The sequence below is a fragment of the Pinus tabuliformis genome, chromosome 8 (assembly GCF_031772625.1).
Source record: "Pinus tabuliformis cultivar Carrire ecotype Pingquan chromosome 8, CPIR1, whole genome shotgun sequence".
Taxonomy (NCBI): Eukaryota; Viridiplantae; Streptophyta; class Pinopsida; order Pinales; family Pinaceae; genus Pinus; species Pinus tabuliformis.
In genome coordinates, this window is record NC_142294.1 from 1,396,920,587 (window position 1) to 1,396,929,391 (window position 8,805).

Consider the following 8,805-nt stretch of genomic DNA (forward strand, 5'->3'; position numbering starts at 1 on the left):
AAAATTAAAAAAAAGAACATAATTAAAATTTTATTATTATACATAATTAAATTATAATTTATTAATACTTATAAAAGTTTTATCAGATAAATTTTTCAAATAAAAAAAATTCATGTAAATGTAAATTGGGCATTCGATTTGGCATTTTTTCTTCTGTATTTTGAATAATTTCACTAGTAAATAGGTTGAATATTTTCGTTTTTGATGTTTAGTTTAATGTTAAGGCTATTGGTTTGAAAAAATTTTAAAAAATTCAAATGCAGAATGATTAAAAAAAATCTAGTTTTTTTTAAAGATATTTTTTTGTATATATAATTGGACATATTTCTACGAAAAAAAATACTAAAACAGAAATATATTGGAAAATTATTTGAAACCGTTACTCATCAAAATCAAAATTTACGAAATCCTAGATCCTATTATGTTAAGATCCAGTGCAACCGCATGACTTTGGTGTAAAATTACATGTTCCATAAGGTTTGCTAGGATCGTTACAGTCTATCACAGAACAACATGACATTTGTTGACAATTTTCGTTTCCGGATTTGCAACAAGTACAATTCGCGCATTTTGTGAAGGCTTCCAAACGTCTGCCCTGCAACCTGAAACCCAACTTAAATCATTTTAAAATAAGAACTATATTTACTTCAATGTTTGTTTTACACTGATATTTTAAATAAATATAATAATAATATTAAAATAAAGTAAATGTTTATAATAAGTGAATAAAAACATTTATCAAATTAAAAGATGGTATTTATTTATAGTGGGCCAAATTTTCATTCCTTGAAGCTCTCAAAAACTTTCAAGTTCCCAAAATTATTCTGGAGTCAATTAGAAATGTTTCATTTCCATTCCTAAATTCCCCACAAATATGTGAAGAGAGAGAATGAATATAAAAAATATTAAAAGTGATTCCTTATCCAATAAACAAAGAATTGAGATTCTCAAACACCAATTTAATGCTTTACTTAGTTATAACTTTAAAACTTATATGTATGTGTGTGTGTTTTAAACAATAAATTTTGAGTGAATGGAATTTAATGATACTAATATTTGACAAAATCAATTTATATGATCAAAATATTTATAATTTCATTATACATTCATACTCTCCTTTCTCCTAAAAAAATATTTTGAAATGTAATAATTCACCTCACAAAAGGAGAATTTGCAGTAACAAAATATATGTAACAACAATAATGCTTAGAGGTTTGAAATGACAGACATACAAGTGTGGAGGAATGGGCTTTTGAATGTTGCAGGGTCAAGACTTATGGGCGGAGCTAGCATAGTCCAAGATTGTGTTCATCTATCACAAGCTAATGATGTATGATTTTGAATAGATGTTATTGGACTTTCAAAATGAGTTGGTGCATGTACATGCATGACTACAACTCTATAAAGCTTTAGTGTTGGATGGTATTGTAAGGATTGCTCAACTCATTCAGTTTTACATGGTACTACATCGATTGGTATAACTCTAGAGGGGAAAAGGTTGTTATTAGAATTTCTTGACTCTACAATTTATATGCACTTGTCCTATGTTTTTATGTTTCTCTTTGTCACCTCCCAAACCTGCACTTTATTTGAACTTTTTATTTGAAATTCCTCTAAGGCTTTACTTGAACCTCTCAATAGAGTGACAATCGTGGTGTAAAAGATAAAGAAAATTTTTGGTACTTGAAATTGTTTTTAATGAGTTTTTAAGATTAAATTAAAAAATATATACACAATTTTAATTAAGAAAATGTACATAGCTATAAATAGAGAATTTTTTTAATATATCTTTAAGTTATATTATAAGAAATTCTAAATATAAATCAAGGATCCATACCTATATTCACCAATCATATATTTCTAAATTTCCGAGCTAGCTAGTTCGCTAAAACTGTATAAACAAAAAATAAAGCCCTTTAGATGAACTAAATCTCTTTAGATAATAGAATAATTTGTAGTAGGTATATTCCTATGCCTGATTCAATCCTCTATTAATAGTTGGTTTTTTTTAATCACTTTTTGCCAAGGGCTTTTACAAGTAACAAGCCTCCATATTCACCATATTCTCCTCATGGGTACGCCCTTCCCAAAGTGATGTTCTTAGATACTACACTCCTTATCTATGTGATATTATTAGACTAAGGTAAACCAAACAATGGTTAAATAAAATATGGTTAAGAAATCTAATGTATAAGAATTAAAGTGAACAAAAATGCATATTAAAACATTGAAATAGTTGTGTTAAGGGAATTTTTGATAATGTTCAACGACACACACATTTACACATCTAGAGCTAGAAATAGGCTATACAATAGGGACAAGTTGTGATACAACACTACATTGTACACTAGAGTAGAAAATAGAATATCACTCTCTGTGTTGATTATTAAAGTTTGAGGCTAGGTCAGTTGGAAATCTGGAAGTTGGGGAAGGAAATATCGAAAGGCAAAACAAGTTGTTGTAACTCTGGTTCATTGGTCATTCTAAAAGCTTCTTGAAGAGAATTGTAGACAAAAAAACAAGTGGTAGTTGATGATATCACTGTGACATCCTAGTTATTTGAATTAGTACATTTGTATGAAAATTCATCAAAGAGAAAGCAATAGTAGTTAGTAGTAGTATTCATGGGAGAGGATGTACATAGTATACAAAAGACGGTATTAGGTGAAGCAAAAACACATTGTCGAGATGCAAGTACAATCTTGAATCTGTTGAGCATTTCCTGAATTGACATATTGCAACTCAAATCAATAGGATAGTAAAAAAGAAGTTCACTTTACTCTCTCACTCAAGTTTTAACATATTAAATTTGCATTCATATATGCTCTTTCTCCATTTGTTTTCTCCTTACGACATTTCCTTCACAACATCTGGTGCAATTACTAGTTTAAACATAGTTAAATAAAAATTAATCATAATAACATTAATTTGAATATAATTAAATCAAAATTAATCATAATGACATTTAATTTGTGTAAAATTACCAATGTTACCTTTAATTACTCAAATTATACCCTTATCAATTAGTGACATAACCTCATCATGAGTCCATGACATTAGTTTGGCCTCAGTTACATAAACTTGTCCATATTCGGCCATGCAACAACCACTGGCCTCAGTGACATAAACTTGTCAATGTTGCATAGCATATGTTAGGCTAGCTTTTCAGTGAATAATCACCACACAATACAATCCATACATTATTCTTTTATCAAAAAATCAAAATCGTAGAATGTGAAAGTTGGCCTTCCTCCTTGAATTAGTGGTTGTACATTCACGATAAGGGTGTAATTATTCATTTCTCAATGGAATTGGTGATTACGCAACATGTCCAATGGCCTTTATCAACCAGTTTAGTTTTATTACCACTAAAAATTAGTCGTACATCTTTTTCTCATCGTTTAATTTTTGTTTTGGAGATGTACAACTAGCTTACAGACTAAATTTCAATACCTAGAGACATAATACTACCATATGAAGAATTTATTTATACACTTAAAAGAATTTGTATCACTGTCATTAATAAATTGTATCCATTAATTGGACCATATGGAATTCATTCATTCGCTTTTTCAACAAATTTACTTTCTTTCATAAGTTTGTTTCCCCATTTCCAATTTCTCCATATTTAAGATTATTTTTTCATTTTTTTGAGTCATTAACTGTAATTTTTTGAAATTAGTTTCAATTTCATATAATCTCCGCCCAATTACAAGTTATGTCTAGAAGTACATTCTAAAATCTAGTACGAATGTGATATGTGATTCTTACTGTGCTTAGTGTGGAATTGAGACGTGTATTTAAAATAAAAAATAAAAATAATTAATCAATTAATAAGAAAACATCGTCTACTACAAAATATATATACTAAATACAATTAATTGAGTTGAAATGCATTCTACAAGTCAACATGAAATATGAAAGTGATGTATGATTCTGTCCTTGTAGCTCAATGTGGATTTGACATATATCATTTAAAATAAATAATCTATTAGTTAATAAATAAACAAACTCCACTAAATGAGGAATAGATGTTCAATCAATAGTCATTCACTCCATGAGCACTGCTCTCCAAGCAAAAAATATTTCGGTGTGTTTTTAGTGCGCATGGGGATATATATGGATCAATGGTGCTTTCTTTACCATTAAAACAAGCTACACTAAATTGAATTTAAAAAACATCATAATTTTTAATATGACATTTTCATTTTAAAACTTCCTTCCAAATTTAAAAATGATATAATCTATTTAGTCATGATATAATCCATCTTGTCATTTATTATTAAATACATTGTTGTAATGTGAAAGTCTTTCTCTAATTCCAAACAGTGTATATTTGTTTTTGCAAAGATCAATTTATTTACTCAATGCAATGCATTAACCCAAACAAAAGATATTTACAAATTATTTACGAGATCCATTGATCTAATGCAGAACTATTTCAGCGTGTACAAGGATATATTTACAAATCTGTGGCCATTTCTATCATATGTATTGACATACATTAAATTGATTTTAAAGATGTCACTATTTCCTATCCATCGCAAGAAACATCGACAATTCTTTGTAAAAAAAAGTAATTTGGAAGAGGATTTGTTTTTTTTTTCACCTCACAAGAAAGACACCAAATTTCTTATTTTCTATTTTCAAAAAGATTATGTAATCTAGGTTAGGAAAAATATATATTCCCATGAACCACATCGCTTTTTTCTATTTAAAGCAATCATAAAACCACTGAAGTGAACCTTGACCTAACTTTGGTAACTCAGAAAAACAAATCAAGTTATAGTACCAAAGTCAAAAATTCAAGTTCATCGGTGACGTAAATATGATTTTCAATCAATATTTTTTTCATTAAAATTTCAAACAAGTATGTGATTTTTTGTTTTTCAAAAAACATTTTTGAAATAATAAATAGATTTAGCACCATGAAAAACTCTAGAGCACTTGAATTTTACAGATTAAACAACTTAAAATTCAAGTTTTCAAAAATCTTTTGGGATTTTTGTCTAAAATAACCAGAAAAAATGGTCATTTCCATCAACACCCAATTGATATTAGAGAAATCTTCATTTTCTTGTATATTTTATTTGAACTTTGCTTAATTTATCTTAGAATTTCATGTAACTTTTATACCATGTATGTTAGGTCCCTATAATACTAGTGATTACCCCATTACTATTGTAGTTATATCTCTTATTAATATTGTTGTGCCCCTATTGTCCCCATATTGTTATTACTATGCCCCATAGAATCCCTCTATTGTTATTTTTGTGCCTTTATATTATTATTGTTAGGTCGGTCGGGTTATATTGTGACTCCTTACACTCCTATATATAGAAAGGAGGTTTTCTCATTTGAATCATCAAAGAATCATTCATTTGTGTAATGTAAAGGAGGTTTCCCCCTCGAAGAGGTTGAATTCTAAGGTGTTGATCTATCTTTCCTATCTTTTTGTGAGCTGGTTTCATAACATTTGGTATCAGAGGCTTTGGATTCTAGGGTTTCGTTGCTCCAAATAGGTCATCGTGGCATTTTCGCTATAACTTTTTTTCTGCGACGTTTCAGAAGGAAAAAAAAAAAAAAAAACCATTTGGGACGAAATTGCATTGAACCTTGGATCCGAATTTCAGAGCTTTTCTCGCTATATTTGTGGAGATATGATCTGAGGAAGTTGGTCTTTTTGCAAACTCCTGAATTACATTCCAAACAGGTGACCTGGGGAAAATTGTCATAAATTTCTCTCTGAGCATTGGAATGAAGTTTCATAAGAAGGTATAGAAAGAGGATGGAATATAGTTTCTTGTATATATTTTTTAGAGCCAAAGATCGAAACAAGGACATGTGGCATGTCGTACAAGTTCGCTCTACTGAACTAGTCTATAATCAGGTCACTGTGGGAGATTTGGCATAAATCTTCCTTGGAGAATCCAATTTGGATCAGATTGGTGGCATTGGAAAGAGGACATAGAAAGATACTGCAGGTCGCAATTTCAAAACTAGATGATCTGAAATTACAGAGATACATCAGAGGCAATATCGAGCTCCTACAAAGTGAAAAAAGGTGTGTAGATTTTTTTAAATTTTTGCTTAAGCTTGGTTTGAAAAATTATTTTAAAGGAATTCAAAGGGCATAGTAGAGCATTATTATCGGTAATTGATGCCCAGAGGAAAGAAAATGCAAACACCTAGTAAGAAACCTGAAAGCTCTAGCATGACTCATGAAGAAGAGGAAGAAATTCTACATGATATATCAAAATTACAAGACCAAGTGCAACAAATGTCACTCTCACAAAAGCTAACAGAAGCGAAGATAAATGGTGTGGAATCTAAGATAAAGGGTGTGGAAGCTAAGATGGACGATTTGAAGATAGATTTGAAGACAAATTTGAAGAGATACATGGCAGATTTGAAGACAGATTTGACAAATTTTCTACAAGAAATACTTACAAATGGTGAAAGGGTAGTAAAGGAAAATCATGATGCGAAGAAAAGAAATGTTAATCATGATTTCATAGACTCTAATGATGGATCGAAGACCCACCATATTCCAAAAATCGATATGAGGAAGTTTGATGGCAATGATCCCGCAACATGGATATTACAGATGGAGCAATTTTTCGATCTCAATAATGTGCAAAACACACAAAACTTACATATTGCAACTTTATATTTGGAACCAAATTAGTTTTTATGGTATCAATGGCTTTGCTATTGTAAACAAATTATCACTTGGGCAATTTTTACGGAAGAATTGACAGCACATTATGAGGATACAAAAAGCAACACTTTTTTTAGCCAATTGATAAGTATCAAACAAAAGGGTTCAATAATGGAGCACATTGAAGAGTTCCAAAAATTGAAAATAAGGGTAAAAAATATTCCAGAGGAGCATAGGATTGATGTGTTCATAGGGAATTTAAAGGATAATATCCAACATGATGTTTGTCTTTGGGAACCTGATTCATTAGAAAAGGCATTCAGGTTAGCAAGAAAAATGGAAAGAAAAATTATGGCAACCAGGAAGCATACCACTCACCACTATAAAGATGGAAGTGTTGTTGCCCCAAGTCTTCCACAACCTATAAGGTTGACACCACAACAATTGGAAGAAAAAAGAGCAAAAGGGCTTTGTTACAGTTGTGATATCAAATACACTAAAGGTCATAAGTGTGTTGAGAAGAAATTATTCTACATAGATTGTGAAGAGGAAGAAGAAAAGGAGCAAGAAAGGTGAAAAGAAGATGATATACTCCAGGAACAGAGCCTAGATAAAGACGAAATGAATCCGACCATATCTTGTAATGCATTGGCAGGAATTTCCACTCCTCAAACCATCAAGATAGAAGGACAAACCAAGAAAAAAAAGGTAATAGTGTTGATTGATTCAGGAAGTACCCACAATTTTATTCATTCTAAGGTAGCAAAAGAATTGAATTGCTTCCTATATCCAACACCAGAGTGTCAAGTGATGGTTGCAAATGGAGGAACAATAAATTTCTCTAGAAAGTGCCATAATATCAAGCTATCCATGGGAGAATATGTATTGACTAGCCCAATGCTTTCCATTCCAATGGGAGGTGTTGATGTTGTACTAGGAGTCTAATGGCTACAATCCTTGGGTACAATAGCTTTTAATTTTCAAGAACTTTTCATGAAATTTTCTGCGGAACGAAAAGAAGTTGAATTAAGGGGCATTGCAGGGAAACCGAGAAATATAATCAACTCTAATGGTATGACAAAGCTTCTAAAATAGGAACAAAGAGGTGTAATTTCACAATTATGTTCACTAGATGTTTCCACATCGAAATCATCTATTTCTCCATATCTCGAAAAATTCTTGGACAATCATTCCATGGTATTTGAGACTCCCAAAGGTCTCCCACCTATTCGTAATCATGATCATGCTATTCATCTGATTCTAGGAAGTGTTCCTCCAAACATCAGGCCGTACAGATATCCATATGCCCAAAAGAGTGAAATTGAAAGTATGGTTGTAGAAATGATAGAGGCTGGTATAATTCAACCTAGTCAAAGTTATTTCTCTGCTCCAGTAGTATTGGTGCACAGGAAGGATGGATCATGGCACATGTGTCTAGATTATAGGGAGCTCAGCAAGCTCACTATTAAAGATAAGTTTCCCATTGTTGTCATTGATGAATTACTGGATGAATTGCATGGATCAATTTACTTCACCAAGTTGGATCTTCGTTCAGGATATCATCAAATCAAAATGAAGATTGAAGACATTCTGAAAATAGCATTTAGAACTCATGAGGGTCATTATGAATTTTTGGTCATGCCTTTTGGCCTTACCAATGCACCTTCTACATTTCAAGGTTTGATGAATTCCATTTTCAAACCCTTCCTTAGAAAATTTGTGTTAGTGTTTTTTGATGATATACTAATCTACAGCAAGTCTTCGAAGGATCATGTTGAACATGTTGACAGGGTGCTACAACTATTGGAGGAGAAACAATTATATGCAAAAAGATCCAAATGTTTCTTTGGAGTACAAGAGGTGGAATATATGGGTCATATTGTATCTCATATATGGGTCATATTGTATCTCATGAAGGAGTTAAGGTAGACCCTAGCAAAATTAAAGCCATTAAGGAATGGAAAATCCCCACATCCATAAAGCCTCTGTGAGGATTTCTTGGGTTGACAGGGTATTATCACAAGTTTGTTAAAAATTATGGGAGAATAGAAGAACCTCTAACAACATTATTGAAGAAAGATGCATTTTCATGGACTCTAGAAGCAACAAAGGCCTTCGAACATCATAAATAGGCTTTTCATCCA